The sequence below is a fragment of the Physeter macrocephalus genome, chromosome 20 (genome assembly GCF_002837175.3).
Source record: "Physeter macrocephalus isolate SW-GA chromosome 20, ASM283717v5, whole genome shotgun sequence".
Classification (NCBI taxonomy): Eukaryota; Metazoa; Chordata; class Mammalia; order Artiodactyla; family Physeteridae; genus Physeter; species Physeter macrocephalus.
In genome coordinates this window covers 116451769-116465037 of record NC_041233.1, presented here as the reverse complement: position 1 = coordinate 116465037, position 13269 = coordinate 116451769, and positions in this window count along the sequence as shown.

Genomic DNA, 13269 nt, shown 5'->3' with positions numbered 1-13269 from the left:
CTACATCCCTCCTTACTCGGCCAGGTCAGAAGCAGCAAAGGTGGGATGGAGTGAAAGTGCCCACTGCTGCTTTCTGCCACCTTTCAAGAAGGGCGTTTCTCTCTCTTTTTTTTTAAAGATTTATTTTTATTATTTATTTATTTTATTTTTGGCTGCATCGGGTCTTGGTTGCAGCATGCGGGATCTTTGTTGAGGCATGTGGGATCTTTAGTTGCAGCACGTAGGCTTCTCTAGTTGTGGCCCACGGGCTCCAGAGTGTGTGGGCTCTGTAGTTTGCAGCACACGGGCTCTCTCGTTGAGGCACGCGAGCTCAGTAGTTGTGGCGCACGAGCTTAGTTGCCCGGCGGCATGTGGGATCTTAGTTCCCTGACCAGGGATAGAACCCGCATCCCCTGTATTGTAAGGCGGATTCTTTACCACTGGACCACCAGGGAAGTCCCAAGAAGGGCATTTCTTCATACGATGGCTGCTAGCCCAGTGGATATTTAGAAATTTTCTCTCCCGTGAGAGAATACCCTTCAACTTTTGGAACAGCATATCCAGCATATTGGTAAGGTGGGTATATATTCTTAAGTCAGGGACTTACTGTCCAGAAAGAGACAGGCAGACAAACAGAGGAAGTTCAAAGTATCTTCTGGGGCTTGTCCTTGGAAAAATAATTATACCTTCAAAGATTCACTTTTTTGATATGACATAAATAGGAACAATATATTCATCAAGTCAGATGTTTTTTGCCTTCCATGCAGGGAAATTTCTGTAATCAGCGTGCTTGTTTTGTTCTAATATGTAGGAATCTTTGCTTCATGGCATAAGGAAGATGGGTGTGTATGAATATCACTGTGTTAAGATTTTTCCTGGGTCCATTTGGCTCCCTGATTAACTTTGTGGCCAAGTGACATTGCTTTCTACTAGATTTATTTGGAAATCATTGTCCTTTCTTACAGTTGAAATCACTTGCCTGCAACTTTTGCTCTTTTAGACCAAAGTACTAGATTTATGCCTTAACTCAGCTGAATTTATTGGACAGTAGGAGAGCATGCAGTGTCTTACTTGCAGATTGGGGCAAGGGGTCTGTCACATCTTTCTTTCCTACAAGTTCCATTCAAGATAGCTATGAAAGCACATTACGCCACTGAACACCAGATGTGGCAGGTTCTTACGGCTTTGTGAACAGGTTTGCCATCTTTGTTTGGGTTGCTGAGTCAGGAAATTGACATTCCACTGTTGTGGTTTTAAAAGTATTTGCTGTGACTTCATTTTTTTCTCCCCTCTGACAGTTGAAGCAGAAAGGTGGATTAGCTTTCTTGATTCCAATGATCTTCCCTGTAGTATACTGCTGATACGCTACTGTGTCAGATAAGTTATGTGAAGTAGAAGAAAATGTCACCTGGTAAATGTGACAGTGTTCGAGGGAGGTCTTGAAAGATATTTCTTGTCATTGATGGGTCTCCAAGAAATGTTTTTTAAGGACAGGTAGAATTCTTTTGAAATATTTGAATTGGATTTTTTTTCCTGCCGAATTGGCTGAAAGATTACCATGCAAATGTCAACTTTTGTTTTTAAAAGAGAAATAAATTGAGAAAGTCAGTGTAATATTCTACTTGATTTCCTTCCACACTGAGAGTTATTGGAAGGTGTTCTTCGTGGCACTTGAATCCTTCTCTGTTTTTTCTTATTGTCATACAGTAGATCACATCTCAGAAAGACCAGGTTCTCACTGCCACACAGGAGAGAGATTTGAGACAATGACGGGATAATATCTGGTGACAATGTACGTCTTCATGTTTACATGTTTTGTGTTGTGAATTGGTGAATGAAGGCTTAAGTACCTGTGACACTTTCAGAGCCTTTTGATTACAGAGAACTGCCTGCAGTTTCTGGCCATCTGGTGAAGTTGAGTTTAGTTTTCTTTTAATTCAGTATTTGTTTCATAATAGCTTATTATTATTTTTTAAGTGTACAAGGTTTCCTGTTTTTCCTGATAAATCACCTTTATCTTTTTACCACATTGAGAGAATTTGAATCACAGTTAAAATATAAAATGCTCAACTATACTTCAATAAAAAAATAAAAATTAAAAAAAATGTAAAATGCTATCCATATTTTTTTCATGGTCAAACATAACTATTTATTATTTTTTTAAATCAACATTCAGTTTCTTCCTTTATGCTATCCATATTTTTGAGGCAAGGATACATCCCTCAAAACTTTGTAAGGATGAAGGAACTGCTTACAGAGGTAAGAGTAAAAAGGAAACTAGGTGATTATGCCTAAGGACTAGGCAGAAAGTGATGGTTGGGTGTTAAATTTGAGTCCTTTGCCTTATGGATTACATCACTGTGTCTTGGTATGATATCAGGAAATCAGTATGATATAAAACCATAAAACAAGGTGTTGTGGTTTAAGCTGGACTCTTTTAACTCTTCACAGAACAGAGACTAAAAACAATAAATGTTTCTAAACTGCTACAGCAGACCATGACTTTTACTAGTTAGGACTGCTGATTGCTAGATTTGTTCATCTTTTTTCCATCAAAAATTAAAACTTCTGAATCATTTTCAGCACCGTATTGAATATATTTTTCCCTTTATTGACAGAAGAATTCCTGCAAATATAAATAGACTTAGGTCTTAACTCTCATTTAGTCAATTACTGGCATTTCAGTACAAATGCAACCTTCTCAGTTGAGAGTACCTGTCTTGCCTTCCTCTTGGTATTTACGTGATCTGTAACAATTACCTCCCGGCCTCAACTTCCTTCAACTCAGCACTTAAGCATTGCCAGATAAAGAAAACTCCCCTAATCATTCTCAAGAAGTCTCCCTATTTGCAAACCAGTCTCTTGAAACTAATGAGCAATCAGCAGGGCCTTTACTGGAGCCAAGAAGAGACCAGATAGTAATTTTATTGTCTTAGATTTAATGAACAGAAACTGGGATATGAAACTGGATGAGAAGGAAACCAATGGTATTTCTGTTAGCATTAGAAACATACCTGAAAAAAAAAATAACATAGATAAATAGGGAAATGAAGGAAAGCTTGCCCAGCAATGAAGAAAGACTTAGCCAATGCTAAGTAACTTTTTCTGTATGTGGTAGCTGACATCTCCCCTTAAATACACCCTTTTCTGTCCTTCACAGCACACCTCAGGCTCTGAGTAACCAGGTTTGATCTGCAAGATGAATTAGGAAAACCCTAGGGACACAGAGGGAACGAGACGGTAATCTACAGGGAGATGAATCACCCGTCCAGCTTGAAAATGCGGGGCTCCGGCCTAGGTCAACTCCTGGGCTAATAGCACTTGCTTTTGCTCCCTGATGTTTCCTTCGGGAAATCTACTTCCGCAGAATATGCGAAAAGAGCAAGAATTTAGGAAGGGTGGAGGCAGGTGGATGAATGGGAGTATGATTTGTATTAGAAATAATACCAGAAACAAAAAAATACATGTATTCTTTTGGAGTTGATGAGTTGATATTTTTCCTGGGAACATTTACTAGAATCCTGCCCTGGTTCAGAAAGATTGACTAATCCAAAACTTGATGTGGCTCAAATAATCTGAAATTTGATACAACTCACATTTTATGGGACCTAACCCAAACATGAAATAGAAAAATTTGATTTATTTTCTGAAATTGCCCTTATAAAATTAATATTTGCTTTGAAAAAGTGAGACTCCATATTCCTGCATTCACTCTATGCCCTTATCATTCTTTCTGTGTATTTATCAGACCAAAATACACACAACATATGTGTGTACATTTGTGGTACATGGCTGCACGCAAACATCACACACAGGTTGCTGGAAGCCGAGTGATTAGCAGGAGAGGAGGCTGAAAGGAAGATGGTTTATGAACTGGGTGAACTGCTAAGGTATCCAAGAGCGGCCAGGAATGACGCTATACTCAGGAAAAAAAAATGAAAACCAAGGAACAAATGAAGAGAAGCAATATAATGAGAAAGAGGAAACCAGAGTAACTTTGAGTGGAAGGATGAGAGGGCCTACTTCCTCTTTAGCCAAGCCATGATTTTACCTGTGATCTATGAGTTTTGAGAAAACGAACTTTGCCAGCACACTGCTGAGAAGAGTTGACAACTACCAAGAAACCTATGGATGGAGAGAGATCTGAACAGCACAGCACCCAGTTGGAGCCCTGAGAGAGTAAAACAATGGATCCACTCATCCTTTGGTTATTTCTTGATTTTTCTATCTCAGACACTATTCTATGTCCAGGAGATAGAACTATGAAGAAACAGACAAGGATCCTCCCCAGTGAATCTCATGTAGGCAAGGGTGTAGGGGAGGATTGGGGAGGGAGCAGTTATGAATAAACAAACCCAACAATGAGATCCTCTCCGACTGACTGGTAGGGTCTGGGTGCAGATTTAGGTTGGTTGATCCCACGTCTTCCCTGAGGTGGTAACTTTGAAGCAAGGTCTGAATGTGGGTGGAGCCAGGCATGGAAGATATGGGGTTTGATATTTTGCAGTGAATATCAGTTACCAAAATTGGCCCATAATTATCCTGGCCATCTCTAATACATACAGAGTTGCAAAATGACATCCTACTAAAAGCATTTCTGAGAGTTCTGGCAACTTCCATGTAAATGTTGCTTTAAATATAATACAGCATATGCCCTAGTCATTCTTTGACTTTTTAAAAATAAAATCCATCCAGTTCCCTCTCATACTCAGGCATATGTCTCCTGTTAAGATAATCATCTTCCCTTTTGGTCTTCCAGTATTAATTATGGCTCCTTTCAATGTTGGCGCTCTCAATGTTAATTTGAAAAAAACAAAAACATGTTTGGGCTATGTAGAAAGTTTTCTTTAGAAAAAGAGTATACTAAATGTTTGTCTTGGCAGGAACAAGTATTTTTTTTGCCTGTGATTCAAAACTATCTGTGTTATTTCATACCTGCTTTCAAGTAGCAGAGCTACATCTTACGTGATAACCAAAATGCTGTATTTCTGCTCGTGACTATTTACATATTGGCAAATTTCCCTGTAATGAATGACATCTCTTCATGTCTTAAGAGCAGGGGTGCTGCCTGGCTTGGCTTCAGGCTGTCTTTCCAAGGATGTGTGCGCAGTGAACAGACTTGGAAGACAGCAGAGAGCTCTCTCTGCAGCAAAGGCAGGTCTGAGTACTGTCCAGCATAATAAAGGTAATGTCTTCCTCTGGGCAAAGGTCAGGCAGGCTTACTGCTCATTATAAAGGATTTGGGTTCCTTTCCATTATGCAACTGACTACCTATGCAGGCAACACCTGCCTTCTTCATGGCACCTGGCGGGATTCAGGATTCAGAGAAATGGTGCAAATACAGATACTCTGGCCACTGCTGCATCTGTGGGTAGTGAAGTCCTTTGTTTCTGACCTGGGAGTTTCATGTCTTCTTCCAGCATTCATAAATCTGTTAGGCACACTCGTTGACTTGTATTCAGATAAAGTCTTAGACCCTTCACAATTCTTGACAACCAACATGTTAAGCATCTTTCATTTCAAACCTGGTATATAATGAATGATAAAATACAGTTGACAATAGACCACTGAAAGAAGTAAAAACAGATCCCCCTGAAGGTGTGTCTGAGGGACAGATAATTCTGGCTGGAGAACATACGGGAAGTTTTAGAAATTAGAATTCAGTGGAGTGCTTGGGGAAGGGCAGGGCTTTTTCAACCGTTGGAATAACAGGGAAGTGCATTCCTAGCAGTGGGAATAGTTTGTGTAAAGTCTAAGAGCATGTTTGCCAAAGAGAGACTGGTTACAGTGGGAGTAGGGCCATTGGGAGAGAATAAGGAGAAATAAGCCTGGAAAAAAAAATAAGCATCCAAATTTGGGGGGACTCTGAATTCTGAGTAATTTTTGCTCTTCTTCTTCATTAGAATCATGGAGGATTTTTTTTTTTTTTTTTTTACAAGAAAGTTTCAGGGCTTCCCTGGTGGTGCAGTGGTTGAGAGTCCGCCTGCCGATGCATGGGACACGGGTTCATGCCCTGGTCCGGGAAGATCCCACATGCCGCGGAGCGGCTGGGCCCGTGAGCTATCGCCGCTGAGCCTGTGCGTCCGGAGCCTGTGCTCCGCAACGGGAGAGGCCACAGCGGTGAGAGGCCCGCGTACCGCAAAAAAAAAAAAAAGTTTCACACTTTGTACTTTGCATTGAAGAACTGACTTTGGTACTGGAAAACAATAACACTTAATAAGATAATTTCTACTCTTCCAAAATGAGGGTTGGCATTGTCTTAAATATTCTAAACAGAGGCTTCCCTGGTGGCGCCGTGGTTGAGGGTCCGCCTGCCGATGCGGGGGACTCTAAACAAAGGGTGATTTTTTTTTTCTTTACTGCTTTCAGAAAGAGAAGGCATGCACACAAGCACTGTAGATAAACTGCACAGATCACCACCCTCGCATAGGTAAGATAGGTAGTATCACGGGATGATGAGAAATCTGGGCGTCTCCTCTTTTTCCTGTGTAATCTATGACTCCAGGAAATGGCAGATACCTATCACGACGGAGAAGCACAGCTTCCCTCGTAACCAGCAGGACTCTATGGCCCTATGGGGCCTTTCTGGGACAGAACCCTCCCCCATATCTGCTGTCATTCCTCTCTGAAGTACCCAGGAGTACCCAGATAATAGTATCTCATGCATATTTCTTGAGTTTTTCACATGCTAAAAACCACAACCAAATGGAAGAAATTAACTACCTGATGGTTATGAGCGCATAGCCCCTAGACATTCTGGCGCCTTAGGATTGATAATGTTAACCACCTTATGACCTCAACATCAACCAATCAGAGAATTGCACACGAGGTGATCACATACCCTGGGATGCCCTTCCTTCGCTTGGCCTTTAAAAATGCTTTGCTGAAACACTTCAGGGAGTTTGAGCTTTTCTGGGGGTTCACGAGCCACCCATTCTCCTTGCTTGGCCCTGCTATAAACCTTTCTTTGCTCCAAACTCCGACATTTAGGTTTGTTTGGCTTCACCGTGAGTTGGGCACCCTTTCGAAGGGGATTTTCAGACCCATGAGGCTTATTCAAGGGAACAGCTCAGTTTCTTTGCACAGCAAGTTTCCTCCTTCTACAGAAAAGGTAGTCTGGCTAAATATATCTATATCTATATATATCTATATCTATATCTATCTATCTCTCTCTCTCTCTCTCTCTCTCTCTATATATATATATATATATATAATTCCCAGAAATACAATCTGAAGATTGCAGCCTTCATCTCTCGAAAGACCTTAGTAAATGTCAATGATTTGAAAGTACACTCCAATGTCACATCAAGGACCATGCTTGCTAGAAACAGCTCATTTACACTCAGAGGAAAATAGTCAGAAATAAAATGTGGGAATGTAGCTTTTCAGATATCTTAGCAGTTGATTATTGATAGAATTGATGTCAAAAAGTTCTAGCATTGATGATATTTATCACAATAGCCCAATATGAAAGCAACAAGGTCACTTCCTAAATGTTCTTTCACTATGTTGTTTTCCAGAAGTGTAAATATGACAGAGTGTCTAGGAGCTGCCTAACAGTGGTTTTATCATAAATTCTGAATGATGAATGACTTTCAGACAGTCCTACGCATCCCACAATGAGCTCTAATAATACCAAAGGAGATTTTTATGATGAATACAAATGATCCCTAAAACCCATAATGCATCATGCAGAGTAATATCACAATAAGGGAGAAGAAAATGAAACTCTAAATAGGCATATGCTTTTATGTACTTTGATTGAATTTGCATTCTTTCACTCCCTCAATCCAACAATAAATATTATTATGGAAAATAAGAAAAATACCTTAAATATCTCTGCAAATTTGATCTGTAAGAAAAACTAATATCACATTTCTATTATAAGACATATGTATTATAACTTTTACTTATTAGCTAAGTTTAGTATGAAGATAATGCTTTACACATGCTCCCTTCGGAAAAGATTTTTACATGTAGTCTCACTTAAACTTTAAAATAACTCTAAGGAAATATTCCCATTTTATAGACAAAGGAACCAAGGCATTAAAATGACACTTTGGCTAGCTCACAGGGTTAATGAATGATAAAACCAGGAGTAGGAACTTTGGTTGTTTGAAAATTGTACATTAGCCTTACCAACTACCTAAGAGCCAAATAAATCAATTTTAAGGCTTCCATTCTAGTAAATCTTATTGTGTAAAAATGAACCCCAAACTTAGAGGCGTTTCATTTTATTTTGTCATGACTTTGTGTGTCAGGGGTCTGGGCAGGGCTGGGCTAGGCATATCTCACCTGGGACTCTGATGCAGTCATGGTCTGGAGGCCAGCCAGGGCGGCGGTCCTCTGGGGGCTCAGCTGGCCGAGATGTCCCAGAGGGTAACTCACGTAGCTGCGCTGGAGACTGGCTGTCGGCTGGGAATTGAGCTGGGGCTCTCTCTCTGGATCTCCCCAAAGATGCCCCTCCAATGTGTGTTGTCTCAGTGTAGCAGGACCTCTTCCATGATGTCCGACTTCCCTCAAAAAGAGCACCTCGAAAAAGAATGAGGCAGAAGGCATAAACTTTTATGATGTAGCTTGGGAAATCATGGCACCTCTTCTACTATACTCTATTCATTAAAGTAGTCCCAAGCTCTTTCCAATGTCAGGAGTGTTAAATAATTTGTGGCCTTTTATTTTTAACCACTACTGTCTCTAAGGTCACTTTCCCCCTCTGATTTCATTAAAGAGAAACTTTTTTTTAATTTTTATTGAAATATAATTGACGTACAACCCTCTGATTTAATTTGAGCTAAATATCTCTCACATAAGTTTATGATAAATTTTCTAATAAAAACAAAAAACCCGGGCTTCCCTGGTGGCGCAGTGGTTGCGCGTCCGCCTGCCGATGCAGGGGAACCGGGTTCGCGCCCCGGTCCGGGAGGATCCCACGTGCCGCGGAGCGGCTGGGCCTGTGAGCCATGGCCGCTGAGCCTGCGCGTCCGGAGCCTGTGCTCCGCGGCGGGACAGGCCGCAGCAGAGGGAGGCCCGCGTACCACAAAAAAAAAAAACAAAAACAAAAACAAAAAACCAAAAACCCCACTAATCCAATTCATTCCTTTAGAGGTAAGAAAAATTCTAGGTGATTTTTATCAAGTAATTTTAAGGTAAAAGACCTGCTTGATTTGCTTTTATGTTCAATGTCTTATGTTTTATGTTCTTAATTTTGATTAAGAGGAGGACATTCTAAAATCAGTCAGGTCTACAAAGACCAGCTACAGAAGAAAGTGATCATTTCAAAAAGAAGAAGAAAACAGGATCACAAAGCTTTGCTCTTAGTAACTCCTATTGCTCCGGGGTCAGCTCAGAGCTTTTTTGTGAGTGACACATGACCTCTGCATAAATGACAAAAAGGATAATGCAGTAAACATCTGTGAAGTTTATGTAATCGTTATCAGTTTGTTCTTAATGACAGTTCAGTACCTTTTTCTAAAACCGAGTAGAAAGAAAGTAGCTCGCCTCATTGGATTTAAAGCATTCCCTCTAACTAATGGTGCTATGCAGTGATGATAATATTGCCTATCTCAGGATGCTCTGTAGCTGGTTCAACATCTTTCAGACAATGGTACCCACACACGACAGGCCACTCCATGTATCAATTATTTCTTAAACTCAGTTGACTGCTTAGAAATGACAGGTGGGAAAAGCCATTGCAATTACATTTAAGACACTAATTTTATCCTATGCAACAATTTACATCTATGTTCTGTGTCAAAGTTTTGAAACGTTTTTGATCAGATTTTCATAATATGATCCTCACAACAACATTGGAAGGTAGACAGAATCACCATTTGCAGCCACATTTTAATGCTAACTATATAAGGTTGGTAAATTTGCACACAAACTCCTAAAGGTAGATGAAGAGAGGACTAGGACTGGGGCCTGATTCCCCCAGTACTCTTTCCATCAAATTACTAACAGAGGAGGAGCCACCATAGCAATGCGAAAGGGGAGTCTGCTGGTTTTGTTATTTGGCCAGAATAGGTCTGAGCTATTTCAAAAGCCCAGGTTATTTGGAAAACCCAAGGTATTTCAGGAAAGAAAACATGTAGCGGTAAAAAACAAGCGGGGGAGGGGAGCATCAGTCTAAGAATTGAAGAACATGCAAATCATATCTTTTCTGTTATTCTCAAGTTTAGAAGATAATTTGCTGCATTAACATTCATGGGCTTTGAGAAAGAAATGGAACAGTCAACAAGATATGACTGCAAATACAAATATGTGAAATTATGCAAATGAAAGATAATATGAAAATATAGTTATCGTTGTGGTAGTTAGTACCCTTGGGAGATATTCTGTTGCTTTTTAATGTTGTTAATATATGGTATTTTCTTAAAAGTAAATCTAATTGATTCCTCAAAGTCTAGCTTTTGAGGAAACTGATGATGTGGAAGAGCTGGGAAGGTATAAGACATGCACTGCTTCCTAAATAACTATGTGATTTTTGCTCTGCTTGATAATTTTGGTGATCTTTTACAAGCAGGTCGTGGAAAAGTGGATTGCATGTGGCTCTAAAGTTGTTTCTACTCAAATGAGGATACGTCTGAATCCACAAACCCCTGTGTGCTAAGTAGTGTTGTTTACTTGAAGACAAAATTAGTCTCTGAGCCCCATTCTGACAATCTGGTGGCGAATTCCATTTCAATAACTATTAGTGTCCTTCTGTTCCAAGGTCCTCAAAGTTCCTTGGGTGTGTGAAGACTCACCCAGAGCTGACCACATGGGGATGCTCCACTAGCCACCGATTCTGGATGCCTCAAACACGTTCATGTTCCAGCCCCACATGGTCCCTGAGGGTCAGCTTCGATGCTTCGGAGCCACTCAGTGCCTTTGACAAGGTTGCGGACTCTGCGATTACAGTCGGGGATCTCTGCGGCTCTTTCCTTCGTGCTCAGAGGCACTGGTCTCCTGCCCTGGTATAAATTTCTCCAGGGGCTCAGGATTCTTGAAAACAAAGACCAGGCTCTAAAATCTTGCTTCTGCCAGTTTGCTTGGAAAAGTTATTTAACTTCTACAAGCTTCAGTTTCCTCATCTGGAAAATGGGGATAATAAAATTGGGTTATTGTGAGGATTAAAGGAGTTAACATGTTAAAAATATTTAGAATGGTCCCTGGTACATGGTAAGTGCTAACTATTGATATTATCATCATCCAAATAAGATAGTTCCTAGAGTTCGAAGGTAGTGAAGCAGATTCGTAAGTTTTGAAATCTCTCTATATAGAATGTGTTTATACGGAATATTTTCAATACCTAAATGTATACTTTGTTCAATTAAGCTTAGAAGAATAAATAGAAAGAAACAGCAGTTTTTAAAGCAGCTCTGCACTCTTGCATGATTTGGGGAGAATCAGAATAGAAGTATTATTTGTAATGTCCTCCTTACTGCTGGTTAAGATGGTAGCAATGGATCTAGGGATATGTTTCCAGCCTATATTTAAATTGACAGGAAATAATAAGACAGCAAGCCGGTGGCTATTAACCCCTCTTGCCCAGTGAGGTAAGTATCTGATACTGAGTAACAGGAAAGTATTTTAAAGAAAAAAAATTTTTTTTCTGAGGAAATCCAATCTTTTGTGCAACAAGATAATTCCTTCTCAAGCCAAGGCTCTATCTAAAACACCTCCTCATCCCAGGAGCAGTAGAGTCACAGAGGTCCTTGTTAGAAGGTCAATCACAGCAAATGTTGTGGAAAAAGGAATCAGATCCTGTGTTTTAACATTAGAGGAAAACAATTAGAAAACTAGGACTCTGTCCTAAACTAATGCAGCAAAGGCAAACTAGAATACTGCTTTTGTTTTTCGTTGAAGTAAAAAAAATTTAATAGAACTAATGAACTAACACTAATGACATTTTGAAATCCCACTTGTTAAAGTTTATTGTGTTTTGTCTTTAACATGCAAATCACAAAAAATTCTACTCAGTATATAAGTAAACAGGATCATTGATCAAGTTTTACCAGTTAGATCTTGAGTTACAATATCAAACAGATCCGTGTCTAAAAACTGTTGACCCTTTAACCACATTCAGTTCTCCAGGAGGATCTAGTGTAATTTTTTTCATTTCATTTTTAGCCCAACTATAAAATTTATAACGAGAATGAAGGAAAAAATTGTATTAAACAATATATTGGGAACTCTTATTTCCTTAGCATTCTCTTTACCCAAACTTCTTGGCTCCCCTGCAGACACCAAGTATAGTAGACTTTTCCTCTTGCACTGTGCTTCACATCTCTTTATTTTTATTACCAGAATAACCACTCTAGCCTAGACCTTTACCATCAAACTCATGACCAAATTATTGCAAATGCTCTCATTCTTTTCCCATTTCACTCTGTACAGTATATTGCTCATAGACTATACTTTATAAAACTCATCTCTACTAAAACTCTTCAGTACTTTTCTGTAGGGTTAGATCTAGTTCCTTGAATGACTGGGTCTCATCTCACGTTGTTTCTTATTCAAGATCTTACATCAATCTGCCTTCCACTATTTAATTTCTTACTGTCCTCAAATTATGGCCTCCATCCAATCAAGTGGGCTTCCTTCCAGCCCTCTGAATATGTGCCCTGGAGACCCCATCTCTGTGCCTTTGCTTGAGTGGTTTTCCCATGCCTAGAACAACTACATTACTAATGTCACATTTCTTTGTGTCTCACTAGCATCCCAACTGGTGTATGAAAATTATTTGCAAAATTCCAACTCAGAGCAATGTCTTCTTTTTCTGAATTCCTACAGCATTTCTGGTAACGGTCTGTGTTCATATTAAATAATTCTTTACATTGATTTCTAATTGTTTCATTAAAATAAAATATTCTGTATATTGTGAGAGATGAGTAATTACTCCCAGGATGTAGCTATAGAGTGAAAATGAAAAGATGATTAGTTCAGATATCTGATGCATTTTAATATTTCTCTACATCCAATTCAGACCTTTCAGAACAAACTGTCCGAGTAGATCAGAGGAGTGGCTGGGGAGGAAAGGAGAAACAAACTGAGAAGCACATCCTCAAGCCCACCTGCCTGTGCTTAAGTGCACCCCTGCAGGCAGCTCCTGTGGGTGTGGTTTTGGCGCACCTTTGTCTCTCTGAGATCTTCTGCTGCTGCTTCCGTCTCTTCTTTCCCCGTTTTCAACAACCATGAACGCTCATCAAAGATACTTTTGCTCTGATAGCAGCAAAAATAGTTCAGTTATAAAAATCAAGCTTTATGTTGGTTATGGTCTACGGTCTTAAACTTAGGAATACCTGAATA